The sequence below is a fragment of the Oncorhynchus mykiss genome, chromosome 8, assembly GCF_013265735.2.
Source record: "Oncorhynchus mykiss isolate Arlee chromosome 8, USDA_OmykA_1.1, whole genome shotgun sequence".
In the NCBI taxonomy this organism is placed as follows: domain Eukaryota; kingdom Metazoa; phylum Chordata; class Actinopteri; order Salmoniformes; family Salmonidae; genus Oncorhynchus; species Oncorhynchus mykiss.
Window position 1 is genome coordinate 19790317 of NC_048572.1, and position 20908 is coordinate 19811224.

The following is a 20908-nucleotide window of genomic DNA, read 5'->3' on the forward strand; positions in this document are numbered from 1 at the left end:
AGGAGTGTCCTGAAGGGCTCTGAAGGCGCGAGAGGGTATCCTCTGCTGCTGCCCTGCTGTCCAGGCAACATCACATATGTGTTTCTAATAGTGAAAGGCACAGCCTATATGTGCAATTTAGACAAAAATGATTTAATACAACGAAATGTTGATTAAATGCTGAGCGCTTAAAATGGATAATCCACCCCAAACTCCTATGATAGAAAGCTAGAAAACATAGGTACACAACAATTTAAAAAAGCCAATATCAGCAAACTGCACTATCAATTTAGGAGGCTATTTCACAGAGTTACACTTAGTTAGTCTCTGCCCAGAGTGAGCGCAAATTACATTTCTTACCCACAGAAATACTTTTGAGGAGATGGGAAACTCCATTAGAATTGTATTATTTACGTTGTCTACATTGCCCATGCTTCGCCAATGGACTGCATGCTGCATTCTGGGAGATTCTGGGACAAGGAACGCTCTCCATCAAGGAGTGAATGGGAATCAATTGGGAGCTAACAAAACTGAACATTAGCACAAATTTAATTTACAATTAGTACAACATGGCCAATCTTTTCCAAGATGTGAGATTATGAACTTTCTGTAATATCGTATATAAACTAAGCAAAAAAAAACGTCCCTTTTTCAGGACCGTGTCTTTCAAAAGACAATTTGTAAATATACAAATAACTTCAGATCTTCATTGTAAACGGTTTAAACACTGAACAAGCATGGGAATCAATGAACCATAAACAATTAATGAACATGCACCTGTGGAACGATCACTAAAACACTAACAGCTTACAGACAGTAGACAATTAAGGTCACGATTATGAAAACTTAAGACACTAAAGAGGCCTTTCTACTGACTCAAAAACATCAAAAGAAAGATGCCCAGGGTCCCTGCGTGAATATGCCTTAGGCATGCTGCAATGAGGCATGAGGACTGCAGATGTGGCCAGGGCAATAAATTGCAATGTCCGTATTGTGAGACGCCTAAGACAGATCTACAGGGAGACAGGACGGACAGCTGATCGTCCTCTCCGTTGCAGACAATGTGTAACCTGCACAGGATCGGTACATCCGAACAGCACACCTGCAGGACAGGTACAGGGTGGCAACTGCCCGAGTTACACCAAGAACGCACAATCCCTTCATCGGTGCAGACTGTCCACAATAGGCTGAGAAAGGCTAGCCTAGGGCTTGTAGGCCTGTTGTGAGGTCTGGTGAGGACCTGCCTAACCGTCAACGTCGCCACCTATGGGCACAAACACACCGTTGCTGGACAAGACAGAACTGGCAAAAAAAGTGCTCGTCACTGACAAGTCGCGGTTTTGTCTCACCAGGGGGTGATGGTCGGATTCGCGTTTATCGTCGAAGAAATTTGCGTTACACCGAGACCGGTACTCTGGAGCGGGATCGATTTGGAGGTGAAGGCTCCGCCATGCAGGCAATCTCAACAATGTGTGTTGCAGGGAAGACATCCTCCTCCCTCATGTGGTACCCTTCCTGCAAGCTCATCCTGACATGACCCTCCAGCATGACAATGCCACCAGCCATACTGCTTGTTCCGTGTGTGATTTCCTGAAAGACAGGAATGGCAGTGTTCTGCCATGGCCAGCGAAGAGCCCGGACCTCAATCCCATTGAGCACGTCTGGGACCTGTTGGATCGGAGGGTGAGGGCTAAGGCCGTTCCCCCCAGAAATGCCCGGGAACTTTCCTTAGTGGAAGAGTGGGGTAATATCTCACAGCAAGAACTGGCAGATCTGGTGCAGTCCATGAGGATGAGATGTACTGCAGTACTTAATGCAGCTGGTGGCCACACCAAATACAGACTTACTTTTGACCCCCATTTGTTCAGGGACACATTCCATTTCTGTTAGTTACATGTCTGTGGAACTTGTTCAGTTTGTCTCAGTTGTTGAATCTTATGTTCATGCAAATATTTGCATGTTAAGTTTGCTGAAAATAGACAGTTGACAGTGAGAGGACTTTCTTTTTTTGATGAGTTTAGCTTTGGAATCGGGACACTACGTACTTGAGGAAATTAGGCAGGTTTCTTGAATCATACCCCGACTTTGAGAAGGGATAACGTGATGATTAGCTTAGCAACCGCGTGACGCAGCATGATAAAGTGAATGCAATGCGTCGACTGTCAGTTGGGTGGGTAGTTTCTCCATTCATTGCCTAATGGGATTCCTATCGCCTCCTTTGTGGGAAACAGATTAGACACACAGGGCGCATCGTGACATGGTACTTGAATGATGAATAATTTGGTACACTGTTTAGGTTTAGCACATCTAAGCGAAATATATACTTAATCAAGATGATTGAAAACAGATGGATGCATTCTAAACAAGTACATACATACCATCTATTGGCTGAATTGACAATCTGGAAGGGTCATCGTTGTAAAAGCGTTATTAAAATGTGATAGGGGATGACACAATCTCCAGTGACAAGATTTTTGTACCTATGACGCGTTCCTACACGATTTCCACAGACCGACCACTTAGAAATTAAATCATGTGGAAATGTTTTATTTTACCCACTGATTTGGCTTTTACAAAATTGGATTTCTCAGGTTTTTGCCTGTAATTCTGTTATACTCACAGACAATATTTTGACAGTTTTGGAAACTTTAGAGTGTTTTCTATCCTAAACAATTATATGCATATTCTAGTTTCTGGGCCTGAGAAATAGGCAGTTTCATTTACGTTTTTTATCCAAACATCAAAATACTGGCCCCTACACGCAACAGGTTAAATCATCACTTCCTTAAGTCAGGGTTCCTAATTTACTCAGCCATGCTGCCTTGCCCTTATGGATGTGTCACCGCAACCTTAAATGATTCCTCAATGATGCCACCATTGCCCTTGATTCTAAGCAATGTTGTGCTGCTATTTTTATTGACAAAGCATTTGATACAGTAGAGCATTCCATTCTTGTGGGCCAGCTAAGGAGTATTAGTTTCTCAGAGGTCTTTGGCCTGGTTTGCTAACTACATAGAATCCAAGATGGCGTAGCAGTCAGACGCATGTTTGTCTTGTCCCATCTAAAAATTCAGTCGTTGTTTTTTCCCCTCATATACATTTTTATCGCACTTACCACCTACAATCTAAATATACTTTCCTGCAACCCACCTCACCCAACATGGTACAGATCTGCTATTTTTATATGTTATAACTGGAACCGCCATCAGAAGCTAGCCAGCTAAATAGCATCTAGTCACTGTTAGCCACGGCTAGCGGTCTTCCCCTTCAGCTCGGTCACCAGCCAGCTTTAGCTCGGGTCAATACCTACCAGTCTGCACAGCGCAAAATTAACCCAGAGCACCACAGACTGCTTTTCTTCTCATCACCGGATTCCTGCCGCAAGCTCTGTGCCATTTACAATGAATCATCGCAGCTAGCTAGCTGCAATCCGAGTGGCTACCGCTGGCTTCCGCCTCTGTCCCAAAGTAAGCACCAGTTAGGCCTTTCTCCCGGCTAGCGAAAGAGGTATACCCGCTAATTCGTGGGTTACAATAGCTCTTCTGCCAATTGGCCTGGACCCTTCATTGGCGACACTTGAGTCCCGCCGATCCATCATGACTGCTCTGCCGACGTAATAGTCCGATGTGGTTGCAACAAGCGTTTCCGTTGCGATGTCACCGAAAACCCATCTGCTAGCGCCGGCCGGCTAGCTTTATAAACACTGTGCATCCCACTCGCCTAGCATAGTAGCGAGTACCGAAAGGCTCCTGGACTCATCCATTGCTGCTCATTGGACCCTATGATCACTCGGCTACACATGCCTCTCTCCAATGTCAATATGCCTCTTCTTCTGCTTCGGTTAGTTATTGGTTTCAGTTCACTGTAGAGCCCCTAGTCCAGCTCAACATGCTTTATGTCACACACACCACACATGGAGAGACCTCACCTGGTTTAACTGGTGTCTCAAGAGATGCAAGCTCTCACAGTCACTCAATGACTAGGTTTACCCCCACTGTACTCACATCCTACCATACCCTTGTCTGTACATTATTCCCTGAATCTATTCTACCACACCCAGAAATCTGCCTCTTATTCTCTGTTCCCAACGCACAAGACGACCAGTTCTTATAGCCTTTGGCCGTACCATTATCCTACTCCTCCTCTGCTGATGTAGAGGTTAACCCAGGCCCTGTAGCCCCCAGCATCACACCTATTCCCCAGGTGCTCTCATTTGTTGACTTCTGTAACCATAAAAGCCTTTATCTCATGCATGTTATCAGAAGCCTCCTTCCTAAATTTGTTTTATTCACCACTTTAGCACACTCCGCCAACCCTGATGTCCGAGCCGTGTCTGAATACTGGTTTAGAAGGCCACAAATTCTATCACCAACAACATTTTCCGTCAACATAGAGCTGCCAAAGGCGGAGTTGCAATCTACAGCACAAATAGCATGCATAGTTCTGTCATACTATCCAGGTCTGTGCCCAAACTGTTTGAGCTTTGACTTTTTTAAATCCACCTTTTCAGAAACAAGTGTCACTGTTGCCGCTCGTTATAGACCCCCCCCCTCGGCCCTGGACTCCATATGTGAATTGATTGCCCCCCCATCCATCTGCAGAGTTCGTACTGTTAGGTGACCTAAACTAGGATATGTATAGCACCCCGGCTGTCCTACAATTTAAGCTAGATGCCCTCAATCTCACACAAATTATCAAGGAACCTACAAGGTACAACCCCAAATCTGTAAACATGGGCACCCTCCTAGATATCATCCTGACCAACTTATCCTCCAAATACACCTCTGCTGTCTTCAACCAGGATCTCAGCGGTCACTGCCTGCGTCCGTAACGGGCCCGCAGTCAAACGACCACCCCTTTCCACTGTCAAACAGTCACTAAAACACTTCGGCGAGGAGGCATTTCTAATCGACCTGGCCCGGATATCCTGGAAGGATATTGACACGTCAGTAGAGGATGCCTGGTTGTTCTTTAAAAAGTGCCCTCCTCACCATCTTAAATTAGCATGCCCCATTCAAAAAAAATGAAGAACTAAGAACAGACATAGCCATTGGTTCACTGCAGACCTGACTGCCCTTGATCAGCACAAAAACATCCTGTGGCGTACTGTATTAGCATTGAACAGCTCCCGTGATATGCAACTTTTCAGCGAAGTTAAGAACCAATATACACAGGCAGTTTGAAAATGCTAGCCTCAGCTTTCCTAACAGAAATTTGCATCCCGTAGCACTAATTCCAAAAAGTTCTGGGACACTGTAAAGTCCATGGAGAATAAGAGCACCTCCTCCCAGCTGCCTACTGCAATGAGGCTAGGAAACATTGTCACCACCGATAAATTCAATAAGCATTTTTCTTCGGCTGGCCATGCTTTCAACCTGGCTACCCCTGCACTGGCCAACAGCTCTGCACCCCCCGCAGCAAAATGCCCAAGCCAACCCCCCCCCCCCCCCCCCCGCTTCTCCTTCACCCAAATAGCTGATGTTGAAAGAGTTTACACCCCTACAAATCAGCTGGGCTAGACAATCTGGGCCCTCTAAAATTATCCGCCAAAATTGTTGCAAGCCCTATTACTAGCCTGTTCAAACCCTTTCATATCGTCGGAGATTCCTAAAGATTTTAAAGCTGTCGCTGTCCCCCTCTTCAAAGGGGGAGACACTCTAGACCCAAACTGTTACAGACCCATAGCCATCCTGCCTTTAAGGTTTTTGAAAGCGAAGTTAACAAACAGATCGACCATTTTCGAATCCCACCGTACCTTCTCCACAATGCAATCCGGTTTCCAAGATGGTAATGGTTGCACCTCAGCCACACTCAAGGTCCTAAATGATATCATAACCTCCATCGTTAAGAGACAATACTGCGCAGCCGTATGTCGACCTGGCCAAGGCTTTCGACTGTCAATCAATGTATTCTTATCGGCAGACTCAATAGCCTTGGTTTCTCAAATGACTGCCTCGTCTGGTTCACCAACTACTTTGCAGATCAATGACACACTGAACTCTTGAGGGCCTGTTGTCCAGACCTCTGGCAGTCTGAGGGCACCACAGGGTTCAATTCTCAGGCCAACTCTTCTCTCTGCGTGTGTGTGCGCGCGTGTGTGTATGCATCGCCCTTGCTGCTGGTGATTCTCTGATACACCTCTACGTAGACGACACCATTCAGTATACATCTGGCCTTTCCTTGGACACTGTGCAAACAAACCTCCAAACGAGCTTCAATGACATTCAACACTCCTTCCGTGGCCTCCAACTGCTCTTAAATGCATGCTCGTCAACCGATTGCCCGCACCTGCCCGACCTCTAGCAACACTACTCTGGACACCTCGGACTTAAAATAATGTGGACAACTACAAATACCTAGGTGTCTGGTTAGACTAAACTCTCATTCCAGACTCACATTAAGCATCTCCAATCCAATATGAAAATCTAGAAATGGCTTCCTATTTTGCAACAAAGCATCCTCACTCATGCTGCCAAACATACTAGAGGTCGACGGATTAATCGGAATGGACGATTAATTAGGGTCCATTTCAAGTTTTCATAAATCAGTATTTTCGGACCCCGATTTTGCAGATTTTTTTTTTTACACCTTTATTTAACTAGGCAAGTCAGTTACGAACACATTCTTATTTTCAATGACGGCCTAGGAACGGTGGGTTAACTGCCTTGTTCAGAGGCAGAACGACAGATTTTTACCTTGTCAGTTCGGGGATTCAATCTTGCAACCTTACGGTTAAACAAGTCCAACGCTCTAACCACCTGCCTCACGAGGAGCCTGCCTGCTACGCAAATGCAGTAAGAAGCAAAGGTAAGTTGCTAGCTAGCATTAAACTTACCTTATAAATAACAATCAATCATAATCACTAGTTATAAACTAATATCAACCATGTGTAGTTTTGTCCTGCGTTGCATATAATCGATGCGGTGGGCATTCGCGAAAAAAGGACTGTTGTTGCTCCAACGTGTACCTAACCATAAACATCAATGCCTTTCTTAAAATCAATACACAGAAGTATATATTTTAAAACCTGCATATTTAGCTAAAAGAAATCCAGGTTAGCAGGCAATATTAACCAGGTGAAATTGTGTCATTTCTCTTGCGTTCATTGCACGCAGAGTCAGGGTATAGGCAACAGGTTGGGCCGCCTAATTTGCCAGAATTTTTGGCAATTATGACATAACATTGAAGGTTGTGCAGTGTAATAGGAATATTTAGACTTAGGATGCCACCCGTTAGATAAAATACCGAACGGTTCCGTATTTCACAGAAATAATAAAACGTTTTTTATTTTTTATTATAGTTTCCAGATTCGACCATATTAATGACCAAAGACTCGTATTTCTGTGTGTTATGTTATAATTTGCTTCTTGCAACACTAACTCAAAAAAGTTCTGGGACACTGTAAAGTCCATGGAGAATAAGAACACCTCCTCCCAGCTGCCCACTGCACTGAAGATAGGAAACACTGTCACCACTGATAAAATCCACCATAATTGAACATTTCAATAAGCATTTTTCTACTGCTGGCCATGCTTTCCACCTGGCTACTCCTACCCCTGTCAACAGCACTGCACCCCCAACAGCAACTCGCCCAAGCCTTCCCCATTTCTCCTTCTCCCAAATCTATCCAGCTGATGTTCTGAAAGAGCTGCAAAATCTGGCCCCTACAAATCAGCCGGGCTAGACAATCTGGACCCTTTCTTTCTAAAAATGATCTGCCGAAATTGTTGCCACCCCTATTACTAGCCTGTTCAACCTCTCTTTCGTGTCGTCTGAGATTCCCAAAGATTGGAAAGCAGCTGCGGTCATCCCCTCTTCAAAGGGGGGGACACTCTTGACCCAAACTGCTACAGACCTATATCTATCCTACCATGCCTTTCTAAGGTCTTCGAAAGCCAAGTCAACAAACAGATTACTGACCATTTCGAATCTCACCATACCTTCTCTGCTATGCAATCTGGTTTCAGAGCTGGTCATGGGTGCACCTCAGCCACGCTCAAGGTCCTAAACGATATCTTAACCGCCATCGATAAGAAACATTACTGTGCAGCCGTATTCATTGATCTGGCCAAGGCATTCGACTCTGTCAATCACCACATCCTCATCGGCAGACTCAACAGCCTTGGTTTCTCAAATGATTGCCTCGCCTGGTTCACCAACTACTTCTCTGATAGAGTTCAGTATGTCAAATCGGAGGGTCTGTTGTCCGGACCTCTGGCAGTCTCTGGGGGTGCCACAGGGTTCAATTCTTGGACCGACTCTCTTCTCTGTATACATCAATGAGGTCGCTCTTGCTGCTGGTGAGTCTCTGATCCACCTCTACGCAGACGACACCATTCTGTATACTTCCGGCCCTTCTTTGGACACTGTTAACAACCCTCCAGGCAAGCTTCAATGCCATACAACTCTCCTTCCGTGGCCTCCAATTGCTCTTAAATACAAGTAAAACTAAATGCATGCTCTTCAACCGATCGCTACCTGCACCTACCCGCCTGTCCAACATCACTACTCTGGACGGCTCTGACTTAGAATACGTGGACAACTACAAATGCTTAGGTGTCTGGTTAGACTGTAAACTCTCCTTCCAGACCCATATCAAACATCTCCAATCCAAAGTTAAATCTAGAATTGGCTTCCTATTTCGCAACAAAGCATCCTTCACTCATGCTGCCAAACATACCCTTGTAAAACTGACCATTCTACCAATCCTCGACTTTGGCGATGTCATTTACAAAATAGCCTCCAATACCCTACTCAACAAATTGGATGCAGTCTATCACAGTGCAATCCGTTTTGTCACCAAAGCACCATATACTACCCACCATTGCGACCTGTACGCTCTCGTTGGCTGGCCCTCGCTTCATACTCGTCGCCAAACCCACTGGCTCCATGTCATCTACAAGACCCTGCTAGGTAAAGTCCCCCCTTATCTCAGCTCGCTGGTCACCATTGCATCTCCCACCTGTAGCACACGCTCCAGCAGGTATATCTCTCTAGTCACCCCCCAAAACCAATTCTTTCTTTGGCCGCCTCTCTTTCCAGTTCTCTGCTGCCAATGACTGGAACGAACTACAAAAATCTCTGAAACTGGAAACACTCATCTCCCTCACTAGCTTTAAGCACCAGCTGTCAGAGCAGCTCACAGATTACTGCACCTGTACATAGCCCACCTATAATTTAGCCCAAACAATTACCTCTTTCCCAACTGTATTTCAATTTATTTATTTATTTTGCTCCTTTGCACCCCATTATTTTTATTTCTACTTTGCACATTCTTCCATTGCAAAACTACCATTCCAGTGTTTTACTTGCTATATTGTATTTACCTTGCCACCATGGCCTTTTTTGCCTTCCTTCTCTACCTCCCTTCTCACCTCATTTGCTCACATTGTATATAGACTTGTTTATACTGTATTATACTGTTTATACTGTATGTTTGTTTTACTCCATGTGTAACTCTGTCGTTGTATCTGTCAAACTGCTTTGCTTTATCTTGGCCAGGTCGCAATTGTAAATGAGAACTTGTTCTCAACTTGCCTACCTGGTTAAATAAAGGTAAAATAAAAAAAAGTAATAAATAAAAAATTAAGTCTATAATTTGATATAGCAGTCTGAATGAGCGATGGTAGGCACCAGCTGGATTTCTTTTAGCTAAATTCATTCAAACAGCACTTCACTGCGTTATGCCAGCAGCTCTTCACAATGGTTCAAGCATTGAGCTGTTTATGACTTTAAGCCTATCAACTCCCGAGATGAGGCTGGTGTAACCGAAGTGAAATGTCTAGCTAGTTAGCGCGTGCTAATAGCGTTTCAAACGTCACTCGCTCAGACTTGGAGTGGTTGTTCCCCTTGTTCTGCATGGGTAACGCTGCTTCGAGGGTGGCTGTTGTCGATGTGTTCCTGGTTCGAGCCCAGGTTGGGGCGAGGAGAGGGACGGAAGCTATACTGTTAACACTGGCAATACTAAAGTGCCTATAAGAACATCCGTCAAAGGTATATAAAATACAAATCGTAGAGAGAAATAGTCCTATAATAACTACAACCTAAAACTTCTTACCTGGGAATATTGAAGACTCATGTTAAAAAGAACCACCAGCTTTCATATGTTCTCATGTTCTGAGCAAGGAACGCAAACGTTAGCTTTTTTACATGGCACATATTGCACTTTTACTTTCTTCTCCAACACTTTGTTTTTGCATTATTTAAACCAAATTGAACATGTTTCATTATTTATTTGAGGCTAAATTGATTTTATTGATGTATAATACGATTTTTTAAAATAAAATATATAAAAATAAAAGTGTATTTATTTATTTGAGGCTAAATTGATTTTATTGATGTATTATACATATTATTTTTTTCATTTTTTAAAATTTATATATATATATATATATATATATATATATATATATATATATATATATACAAATAAAAAAAATGAAAGAAATAATATGTATAATACATCAATAAAATCAATTTACATCAAATCAAATACATTAAAATAAAAAAAAAGTTATTTAAAAAAAAAATATATATATATATATATATTTTTTTTTTTAAATAACTTTTTTAATTTTTAAATCGGCCGATTAATCGGTATCGCCATTTCTTGGTCCTCCAATAAATCGGTATCGGAATTGAAAAATCATAAATCGGTCAACCTCAAACATACCCTCGTAAAACTGACAATCCTACCGATCCTCAACTTCGGCGATGTCATTTACAAAATACCCTCCAACACTCTACTCAGCAAACTGGATGCAGTCTATCACAGTGCCATCTGTTTTGTCACAAAAGCCCCATACACACCCACCACCGAGACCTGTATGTGCTCATTGGCTGGCCCAAGCTACATATCCGTTACCAAACCCACTGGCTCCAGGTCACCAAAAAGTATTTGATAGGTAATGTCCCGACTTATCTAACCTCACTGGTCACCATTGCAACAACCAGCTGTAGCAGTCGTTCCAGCAGGTATTTTTCACTGGTCATCCCCAAAGCCAACACCTCTTTGGCCGCCTTTCCTTCCAGTTCTCTGCTAGACTTAGGTTGGAGTCATTAAAACTCGTTTTTCAACGACTCCACAAATGTCTTGTACATCTACTAACCATCTACCATCTACTAACATCTACTTTCCAACAACGGTTTACAGAGTGTAATAATCTATCACAAATCCAGTGGGTCAGAGGTTTACATACACTAAGTTGATTGTGCCTTTAAACAGCTTGGAAAATTCCCAAAAATGATGTCATGGCTTTAGAAGCTTCTGATCACATGAGTCAATTGGAGGTGTAACTGTGGGGGGGGGGGGGGGGGGGGGGGGTAAATCAAGGCTTACTTGCTTGACATTACAGGAAAAATCTAAAGATAATCAGCCAAGACCTCAGAGATAATTTTTTATTTATATTGTAGACCGCCACATGTCTGGTTCATCCTTGGGAGCAATTTCCAAACGCCTGAATGTACCACGTTCATCTGTAGAAACAATAGCACACAAGTAAAAACATCATAGGGCTCAGGAAGGAGACGCGTTCTGTCTCCAAGTGCAAATCAATCCCAGAACAACAGCAAAGGACCATGTGAAGATGCTGGAGGAAACTGGTACAAAATAAACTATATCCACAGTAAAACAATTCCTAAATCGACATAACCTGAAAGGCCGCTCAGCAAGGAAAAAGCCACTGCTCCAGAACCGCCATAAAAAAGCCAGACTACGGTTTGCAACTGCACAAAGATCGTACTTTTTGGAGAAATGTCCTCTGGACTGATGAAACAAAAATAGAGCTGTTTGGCCATAATGACAATCGTTATGTTTGGAGGAAAAAGGGGGAGGATTGCAAGCCGAAGAGCACCTTCCCAAACGTGAAGCACAGGGGTGGCAGCACCATGTTGTGGGGGTGCTTTGCTGCAGGAGGGACTGGTGCACTTCACAAAATAGATGGCAGCATGAGGACAATTATGTGGATATATTTAAGCAACATCTCAAGACAACAGTCAGGAAGTTAAAGCTTGGTCACAAATGGGTCTTCCAAATGGACAATGACCCCAAGCATACTTCCAAAGTTGTGGCAAAGGGGCTTAAGGACAACAAAGTCAAAGCCTTGTCCTCATTCCTATAGAAAATGTGTGGGCAGAACTTAAAAAGCGTGTGCTAGCAAGGAGGCCTACATACCTGACTCAGTTACACCAGCTCTGTCAGGAGGAATGGGCCAAAATTCACCCAACTTATTGTGGGAATCTTGTGGAAGGCTAACTGAAACCTTTGACCCAAGTGAAACAATTTAAAGTCAATGCTACCAAATAGTAATTGAGTGTATGTAAACTTCTGACCCACTGGGAATGTGATGAGAAATAAAAGCTGAAATAAAATCACTGTAAACTATTATTCTGATATTTCACATTCTTAAAATAAAAGTGGTGAACCTAGCTGACCTATGACAGGGAAGTTTTACTAGGATTAAATGTCAGGAATTGTGAAAAACTGAGTTTAAATGTAGTTGGCTAAGGTGTAGGTAAACTTCCGACTTCATTGTGGTTCATATTGCTGACCGATCTGAAATCCCTGTACCGAACGGTTCGCTACAAATACGTTTACCATTACAGCCCTGCAATTTAGTGTTCATATGCTGCTTCATACAGCATGTACAGTAGCATATTTGCAATGAGCTTTTCTTACTGTCACCTTTTCATGTTGTTAATTAAAATACTTTATTCAAATCCTATGGTTTTAATACTTCAAAACCAAAATGGTAGGTCCAGGTAGTCAAAAATAGATGGGTATTGGGATATCTGACCACTCAACTCTGCTCACATAATCAGCAGTGTCTGAACCAGAGTAACTCCACAACTTTGGGAGCGCAGCGCCTCAGACTCAGTGTTTCCCAACCTTGGTCCTCGAGTACACCCAATAGTACACATTTGCTTTGTAACCCTGGACAAGCACACCTGATTCAACTTGCCAACTAAATCATCAAGCCCTCAATGAGCTGAATGAGATGTGTTCGTCAAGGGCTCCAACTAAACTGTGTACTGTTGGGGGTAAACGATGACCAGGGTTGGGAAACACTGGTGTAGAAAAAATTGCTTTATTTGTTGTTAAATTAGAAAATCATGTTATGAGAGGCTGGAACAATTTTACTTGGATATTTTATGCAGAAGATCAAATTTGTTAGTCAATGCCAGTAAAAACTAAAATATCTTCGCTTACAAGTTTATCAATAATTTGATGAGTTTATCAAGACAGATTTATCCCATGTGTTAAAACCCCCTTGAATGCGTATTGAGCCACCTACACCTAACCTCAATTCCCAATCTCTCTTATCTGGACATCTCCTTTGTGATCTATGAATTCCTCCCATCGTCACCATCCATAGCTGAGGCAGTGACTGTGACAAACTTTGTCTCACACTGCCTGCAAGTCCACAACAATATCGTGATCAATCACTGTCAGCCGCTGGGCTACTGTGTCCCACTGTCCCCTTCTGGCTGGCTCTCACAGGGCCTGGTTGAGCAGTGAAGGACTAAGCGGTTGGCTATTTATGGCTTGAAGGGAAAGATGAGAGATAAGAGTCCTAGAATTTTACAGAGAATCCATGACCATCACTGGTTTAGATGGTGTCTGAAGGGGTGATGTAGGCACCTAGAATAACTCCTCTCAGTTACATGATCTAAATTACATTCAGGTCATCTTCAGCCACACACACACTGGCAGCTATCCATGCTTCTTTACCTGCTTCAGACACCAGAGAACACTGCAGCTCGTTAACAGTAACAATGAAGGGCATCAAATGTGGCTTCCTGTGTCTGCAAAGGTTCTCTTTGATTTGCAAGTGAAAGTAGTTTGTTGATGTCTATACATATACTATACAAAGACAATTGTTTACTGTGTAAGTCCACCCCCAGTCAGATGGTTTAGGCTAATATTAGGTGTATCTACACATTACATCAGAGAGAAGATTTTAATAGACAGTCGCAAGAACACATGAGCTAGAGCCTGTCTCATGACATCATACAACCAAGAGGGTAAAGCACAGAAACTCCAAGTTCAGACTTCATAATGCTGATATCAAGACCAACTTAAAACATGCCAAATATAGCATTGCGTGAGTCCCATTTTTCCCTCACATCCTCAACTGTCCTTCCCAGAGATAAAAATAAGCTCCTGGCTGCAGCACTGCAGATTTTGCTGTGTCGAGGGACAGAAATCCAGAATCAGGGCATATCGCTTAACTCCAGCGTCAAGTAGCACTACAGTGTGGTGACAGGACAGCTTTAGTTAATGGTTCCCTCCTCTTGGAAGCTTTTCAGCTGTTCCTAGAACTGATGCAGGGAAGGAGGGACTCCAATACCAACAACACAATGTATAGGACACAGCCCCACAGAGATACTGGGTTGATATTAGCACACTTCCTGGCCTCCGGTTTGCCCCTGAAGCATTTGATCTCTGTTGCTCAGTGTCTGGACTAGATTTTATTTGGCCATAGATACTACCACTGCAGGGACCCCAGTCCAGAGAGCCAACTTCCAGCTTCAACCCCTGCTCCAGACTGGGCTGGATTTCATCAGCGTGCTCTGGGAGCCCACACATTCAAGAACGATTGCAAAACAGATTCACATTGAGCCCTTCTTCATGATGTGCATAGCTTGAATGATAGCCTTTTTCTTTTACATGAGATCCCCCCCCCCCCCCCCCAACAAAAAGTTACTGTCTGTTAAGACTTTCTCATCATCTGGGCAGGAAAACAAAAGTGTTATAATAATGGTCAGTGTCAAAATTCCAAGCATAGTCTAAACTAACAAATATGCTGCCAAAAGATTTAGGCTCAAATTCCAGTCAGACATCAGATTTGAACATTCCTCTGATATTGACACACAAAACATAGCTGGCTGTTAGGGTGAAGTACAGTACATTTCGTACAAGGGCATTATCATACAGATTAAAGCAAACACAGAATAACGCCTGTTTAATCCAGACAGCTGTTGAGTCTGGTGGAGTTGTTATTGTGGATTAAAGTCTGTGGGCTGATGGACTAGTGATGTCATAGCTTTTATTCTATGGGCCCAGCCCTGGAATGGACCTCCTGAGGGAACACATCTGGGTTCTAGAGCAGTGACCACGTTCCGCCCCGGACTCCCGCCCACACACAATAGATTGGAGTCTGGAGCCAGAGGTTCTAATCCAACTCTGGGCTGGACCCCGAAAATGTAATCTCCCTCAAAGCAGAGAGAGCAGCATTATGGAGCAGCTGGGCTGGGACAGACTGGGGTAGAGCTAATCTAATGAATGATAACCAACCCTAACAGTGACCCTCTCACAGGCTCAACGGAGACTTGTTGAAACAATTATACAATTTCTTTGTTTTTCTGTAGATTAGAGCATATCCTTTACGCGTGTCGAGCCTTAGGGCTACTTGAGGCTATTTTCCCAACAAACATGGGGATGAGTGGTATATGGTAGATACCTGTGAGGATCATCTGTTGAGTAAAAATATGTATTGCGTTAATCACCTGAGAAAAACAAACCATGTCCTAATCCTTGTTGACAATGCCAGCCATCTGTCACACTCAGACAAGAGTTTTGGGTAATGGAATACGTAATTTTCAAATTCAACAATTTCACACTAAACTATGACAAATTTAAAACCTGATGTGTTGCACTGCAAGCCAGCCATGTGACATGATTCAGTGGTTATCTATGACACCTACTGATAACAACCCTCCAGGTTTTTGTTTTTCATCCACCAGAGTATGAGCAATGACAAATTCATTGAAATGGCACGTTGTCCTGAACAGTGAATAACTGGAAGTAAGAACATGTTTTGTCATCTGATGCAGCACTCCAAGAGCAAGCACCACCATGTTGACGAGGGCAAAATTAAGATGTAGTCCATAGTGCTTCCTTGCCACTGACAGGTTAAAATGGTGTCATACTGGAGGGACATTCATGTGGAAAGGGCTCCAGTGTGCTGTGTTTAAACAGTAATACAGGCTGACTGTGCGCCCTACAAGACCGCCCATTCCCCCTTTATTCTCTCTGAATGTCTGAGTGTTCCAAATCTGAATAATACAAATCAGTTATAAATGCCCATGGTCCCTTGCTAAATTCCCTTTTCATCTCCCATTAGTGATTTGAGCCATGGAGATGAGTGTTCCCAAGGGGCCACATGGAGGTAATCTCTGCACAGGTGCACGCACGGGGGTTCCCTTGGAAACACACCACAACTTTGTTATTCTGAGAGCTTCCTTGAAAAACAAATGTATTCCCTTAAATAGGGTTCAACTTTGGTCAAGAACAAAATGAGAAACCATTCAAAAATGTCGTCAAATTGTATCTAAACGATATTTACACATCGGGACATTTGACAATATTGTATCACAGCTAGCTGTTTCAAAACAGTATTTTTCCTTCATCTCCATCTTTTAAAATAATGAATTTCAGCACTTATTTTTGTGACCGTTTTGAAACGCTAGGGAGGGGGAAAAGTGTTGTGTAAAAAATATATTTGTTTTAAAATAGTAACAAATAATTAAGGCAGCAGTAAAATAATAGCGAGGTTAAATACAGTGGGTACTGGAACAGAGTCAATGTGCGGGGGAACCGGTTAGTTGAGGTAATATGTACATGTAGAGTTAGTGACCAATGAACACAATTGCATTTTAGCGATTGTAAATGCACAAAAATACCTTGAAGAGCACCTGAAGCCCAACTGTGACCAGATGCATATCCAAATTCCCAGTCATGTGAAATCCATAGATTAGGGCCTAATTTATTTATTTCAAATTCACTGATTTCTTCATATGAATTTTAACTCAGCAAAATCTATGAAATTGTTGCATGTTGCGTTTATATTTTACATTGATAGAAGCCACAATCATCAATATTAAAGCTGATCTAACCCCCTAAAATATTCCACTAGATTGACATAGGCTAATGATACTGCTGTTCGTTACTCATCGATGTTCCAAACATATTGTTCACCATGTCTGCTACAGAGGGACAAGAGCGACCCATGAGAAAACAAGTTGATCAATCATGGAAATAAAAATATTGAAAAAAAAATTGTCTCCCTATTTAAAAAAAAGTTATGATAGAAAAGGGTGTTTTGTTGCAAGTACAGCCAACTAGCACAAAAATATATATTAAAAAGAAAATAAGATACACTTTCAAAAATACTACATCACTACGGTGATATAAATAATTAAAATAAATATCAGGTGTTTAGACTTGTTCTTGGCTCTGGTGACAGTAAATCACCAAACTGAAAAATGTTCCCATGATCTGTTTTCATATACACTTACCTCCTCACCAGCAGTCCTTGCGGGAAATCGCTGTTTTTTGGCAAGACAAAGTATTCGTTACACTCAAATAAAGTGTGAGACTGCACAGGAGGACCGTAGCAGAGCAGCAGCCTGTTCCGCCAGGCCAGCTCTTAGTCGTCATAGTTAGGGGCCATGTTTGTTTTCCAGAGAAGGAGCCATCAGCACCTCCTGCAATCTGCCCTAAACAGCCCTGTGAACTTTGTCCTCGCGGAGTAGGCCTGGGGTAACAGGAAGTCTGACGTGGTGACAAACTCCATCCATCCCATTACGGCCTGGCCGTTTCCTCAGTCTCATCCGCTAATCCTCATTCCTTTATCTCTCCCTCTCCAGCATGAACACAAGGGCATTTTTGTCTCACTAAAGGGTATGGAAAACTGAACTCCGCAGTTTAAAGAACATCCTCACGGTGTGATTTACTTTATCATGGCTTATGGGGAGTCCAAGCGGTGTTTACCTTTTGAAGGCAATTCAAAAGCTTTCTTTTGACACGCAAACTCACAATTCCGCACTACTCAAACAAATCCTTCAGCAGCTTAAAATCAGGCTCCTTAGAATAATCAATCCAGCTAAATCTGTGGGCTAATAAGAGCGGTCAATAACTTCCATCTATTTCTCTTTAGCTGGGGTGAAAAAGATAGCGGTCCAAAATAGACTTATGGGCAATAGCCTCCTCGGTTTACTAAACCAATCTGCTAATAGTGGATTAAAGATCTTGAGGATCCCTCCGTTTGGCACGGGCTACTTGTAGTGGTGGAGGATACAACAGGGGGCTGTGAACACGGCTTCAATTAGTATTCCACGGTGAGGATGGACACATTTCAGACAGCCAGAGACGACCCTCGGAAGGATAGTCTTTGCTGTGATCATCACTGGAATTCCCCATACAGAAGCGGAAATCAGTGGCGCAGACATTTTCCTGATGGGAAAAGTGGGAAGCGACAGGGCATTCTCATGATTTTCCAGTGCTGCTGCCCCAATAACCAGAAGTAGAGTGGCTGCACCGCCTAAATATCTTGTTTACACAGCTTGGGGTTTCGTCACTGCTTCACCATCCTGCAGGACACCCAGCAGGAGACAATGATATGTAGACTACACCAACACACTTTTGGTCATGTACTGTGTGTGAGATATATATATATATATTAAAAAACACCGTCAAACATACCATTCCAAAATCAGGGGCATTAATATGGAGTTGGTCCCCTTTGCGGATATATCAACCTCCAGTCTTCTGGGAGAAGAGAGCAAGAGCATTGGTGAGATCGGGCGATTAGAGCTTGCTGGCAGTCAGCCTTCCAATTAATTCCAAAAGTGTTTAATGGGGTTGAGGTCAGGGCTCTGTGCAGGCCAGTCAAGTTCTTCCAGACTGATCTCAACAAACCATTTCTGTATGAACCTCACTTTGTGCACAGGGGCATTGTCATGCTGAAACAGGAAAGGGCCTTCCCCAAACTGTTGCCACAAAGTTGGAAGCACAGAATCGTCTAGAATGTCTGTAATGTTAAGATTTCCTTCCCTGGAACTAAGGGGCGAAGCCCGAACCATGAAAAACAGCCACCATTTTTCCTCCTCCACCAAACTTTACAGTTGGCACAATGGACTCGGGCAGGTAGTCTTCTCCTGGCATCGGCCAAACCCAGATGTCCGTCGGTCTGCCAGAGGGAGAAGCGTGATTCATCACTCCAGAATATGCACAAAATACAACAAAAAGCATTCACTGTGAAAGTTGATTGGCCTACATGTAGGCTATTCATGTTATTTATGCACTGCACTTAGTTCAATTTATCAAATCAGTTACTGTTTTCTTGCTCAAACCGCGAGCAACATATACTCTTTCGACCAACCGCGAGCAACACATACTCTTTCTACCATATCGGTTACATGATTTATGTAAGATCATTTTTTTGACTGAACGTTGGTGGAGCGCTGCAGAGATGAGTCTCTCCAACAGCACCCTGGAGAGGCGCGCTGAGAACGGACAAGCAAATATTTTGCGCCCCTGCCTTTGTTGAAGTGGGCACTGCTTATCAAAGGGCGGCATCAGCGCTCACTTAAAAAGCCCATGCCGCACTGGTTGAGAGAAATCATAATCGTTTTGGGGCAGAGGTTGTGTGCGCTGTTGGTGGCGAGTCTTGATCAGTTTAGCTCAGAAAATGCCGCCCTAGTTGGCCGCCTAATGAACGGGCAGGCCGTGCCTAAAGCACATCAATAAATTAGCTATAACAAACTCAACACCGTAACGGCAAAATGGATGCAGAGTACGTGAAAAATAAATATTAAACTATTGAGTTTATAGGTTGCTCAGGTAAAGGGGAAGTCAGATGTGTGGAATAAATGTGACTAGTTGTGGACAATGCTGAAGATCAAGAATAGACTGAATATTGTGTGTGTTGTCAAACAGGTTCTGTATAGATTAGAGGTCGACCGATTAAATCAGGGCCAATTTTAAGTTCTCATAACAATTGGAAATCTGTATTTTTGGACACCGATTTGGATTTTCTTTTCACCTTTATTTAACTAGGCAAGTCAGTTAAGAACACATTCTTACTTTCAATGACGGCCTAGGAATGGTGGGTTAACTGCCTTGTTCAGGGGCAGAATGACAGATTTTTACCTTGTCAGTTTGGGGATTCAATCTTGCAACCTTACAGTTGACTAGTCCAACACTCTAACCACCTGCCTCTCATTGCACTCCACGAGGAGCCTGCCTGTTACACGAATGCAGTAAGAAGCCAAGGTAAGTTGCTAGCTAGCATTAAACTTATCTTATAAAAATAAAATCAATCAATCATAATCACTAGTTAACTACACATGGTTGATGATATTACTAGATATTTTCTATAGTGTCCTGCGTTGCATATAAACAATGCAACGCAGGGGGATGATTTAACAAAAGCACATTTGCGAAAAAAAGCACAATCGTTGCACGACTGTACCTAACCATAAACACCAATGCCTTTAACTTATTGGTGACAGGGTGCAGTATTTTCACATCCGGATGAAATGCATGCCCAAATTCAACTGCCTGCTACTCATCCCCAGAAGATGAGATATGCATATTATTAGTAGATTGGATAGAAAACACTGAAGCTTCTAAAACGGTTTGAATCATGTCTGAGTAAAACAGAACTTATTTAGCAGGCGAAACCCCGAGGACAAACCATTCCGACTTTTTTTTTTGTCACTTTTTTCAATGGGTTTTCATTGGGAATCCAGATTTCTAAGGGACCTTCTTGCAGTTCCTACCGCTTCCACTGGATGTCACCAGTCTAGAAATTGGTTGAGGTTATTCCTTTGTGTAATGAAGAAGTACGGCAATCTTGAACGAGGGTCCCTTGAAGTGTACTGTTAGATAAGAGGCGCGTGACCAGAAAGGTAGTGTCAGTTTGTTTTCTTCCTGTATTGAACACAGATCATCCCGTCTTCAATTTTAGCAATTATTTACTTTAAAAAATACCTAAAGTTGTATTACAAAAGTAGTTTGAAATGTTTTGGTAAAGTTTACAGGTAACTTTACTATATTTTGTAGTCACGTTGCGCAAATTGGAACCGGTGTTTTTCGGGATCAAACGCGCCAAATAAATTGACATTTTGGATATATAATCAACGG

The 20908-nt window shown here is 42.8% G+C and overlaps 1 protein-coding gene across 16 annotated transcripts in view; it reads right to left on the minus strand.

Annotated features, from left to right (window-relative positions):
• LOC110529554 (protein 4.1) overlaps window positions 1-20908 on the minus strand; it is a 103358-nt gene that overhangs the window by 67136 nt on the left and 15314 nt on the right. Inside the window, exon 2 of one of the 16 annotated variants that reach the window (XM_036984952.1) lies at window positions 18464-18950. The exons of the other annotated variants lie outside the window; for them this stretch is intronic. The gene's annotated coding sequence lies outside the window, so the exon portion shown is untranslated. The remainder of the gene's footprint in view (window positions 1-18463; window positions 18951-20908) is intronic. 16 annotated transcript variants of the gene reach the window in all.